The following is a 2,332-nucleotide window of genomic DNA, read 5'->3' on the forward strand; positions in this document are numbered from 1 at the left end:
GCAGACAAGGTTCCGTGGGTGAATTTGATATCTTTTATTAGACCAACTCAAAAGGTTAGAGAATAGTTATTAAGCAAGCTTTCGGGTTCAAAAACCCTTCGTCAACCATTTGACTATTCTCCAACCATTTGAGTTGGTCTAATAAAAGATATCAAATTCACCCAAGGAACCTTGTCTACCTATGCACAGCTGCACTCATCTGGATGCGGCCCTTGTGTGCGAGATTCCCCCTCCCCTTAAAATATTTACTGTAAAACAAGGCTTTTCTACACTGTAGGTCTGCAAGATATCACTGCAGACCCACTGAAAAATTATCTTAATGAATCCCTTAACTAAACATACCAGCTACTAATTCAGTAAAGAGTTGGATCTGTAGAAAATTCTTGGTGCTTTATCAACATTCTGGGGGAAAAGTTGTAACCATTTCAATTACGTGTTTAAAAATGCATGCATAATAACTTGTTATTTTATTTCCTCAACATTTAAAATTGAATGACATGATTAGCACATGTGTATTACTGATTAGTGTTAGGAAACTGTCTCTCATTTTCACATTTTAAAACAATTTTGAAACTACCAAAGATTTGAACTCAAAAGTAGTTTTGGAGGTTTTAAAAATTGAACAAAGAAAGGTGGCCTTGGATCAGTGACCTGGTTCCCTCTAATCTCAGAAACAGATTTACTTTTGAGATAAAGCAATTATTTATAGTATTACCGATCCCATTGAAAGTAACCTTTAAAATCAATTTAATCTGAAGTCTCATGACCTTGCAATAATGCAATTTCCTTTTGTTTTCTTACCCAAACATCTTAAACTGAGATAGTGTTTACCCGATATGAGTCCTAGTTATTTTATATGATAAATGCAACTGATTTTTTAATGTCAATCATTCAAAGATATGATTGGACCCAGGAAGGTACAATTACTGCACAACTTAGTATGTCTATAAGTAATGCTAATGAGCTCTTGATATATTTTAATATTCCTCATACCAATAGTAATGAGTTGCTGTTTGCAAACTTCACTTTGGAATTGCACTTAGTGTTCCATGATGTCTTGTTTAACAACTAAATTAGGAGACTTTTAACTGGAGGAGGCATTGTTCTGATTTTGTTTCCTGTGGTTAATTGCTTTTTGCTTGTCTAGAATTGCATTTTCATGATTTTTCAGTATAGAATCAGAACTACTGATATGACTGAGAGTTAAATTTATGCTTTTCACTGTGACTACAATATTGACAGCTATCCTTATCTGAGCATGCACTTGCTATAGAAGTTTAAAAAAATCCTACATATGAATATTGTAAACCCGTTATAAATATTATTTTATAAAACAGAAGTCAAGATAGTTAATATTTACATGTTTCAATATCATGCAGAGATTGTACATCTGGGATGCCATAGCATAAACACACTGTTGTCAAATACATTTGACAATATAAATAATTCACCACTGAACATATTCAGATGCTGTATAATACAAGAATATGTACTGCTTTTATTTTATAAAAGGCATTTTTAACAGCCTTATTTTGGAAACAATGTGGCATTTCTGTGGACTACTTGATTTATGTTTAAAAGTGGAAGTTATGAAATATATTCAAATGCATCTGATGACAAAGAAATGTGTCATCTTAAAGTCTTAGGTAATAGCACCTTTATTCTCTAAATCATCATATAACTAATGATATATAGGATACAATATATTATATGTGCCCTGTAAGCCATAATAATATCCACACTTGAGCATATCTATATCTGTTTTACTCTACTAAAGTGCTAGTAATATTAGTATCTGATTCAACCTATGCTGGCATTGGCAGGGGTCATCTTCTTATATCAGTTGACACTGGAATAAGCTTTTCAACGGATGTAAGACTTCTCTTTCCCGTTTCCTCTTCAACCTTTCAACCATTCACTCATTTTTAATTTACACTTTAATTCCAGTTCTATCCTTCAGAGTAAAGGGCACATTGTCAGGGAGATAGAGAAATCTATAGTGCAAACATGAAGCTTTCCTAATGGAAATCGTGGAACAGAAAGGTACAATTATTGTGTAAAATTTTTGGTTCTTTGATTTAAAATCCAAGGGTGTTCAAATGCATATTCCTGAATTCAGTGACTCTTTCAACATTAAGATTTGAGTTGAACTTTTCTGCAGAGACTCAAGGAATAGATTTTTTTTTAATTAAAGAAAAAAAAACACTTCAAAGACTAGACTAGAGACTTACATACTTGTGGAGTGCAGCAATTCAAAGATTGGGATTCTGTCCTCTGAGACAGAATCCAGTATGCTGGAACTCAATTAGATTTTGACCTTCTTCAACCATAA

The sequence above is a fragment of the Alligator sinensis genome, unplaced genomic scaffold, assembly GCF_000455745.1.
Source record: "Alligator sinensis unplaced genomic scaffold, ASM45574v1 scaffold82_1, whole genome shotgun sequence".
Lineage (NCBI taxonomy): Eukaryota > Metazoa > Chordata > Crocodylia > Alligatoridae > Alligator > Alligator sinensis.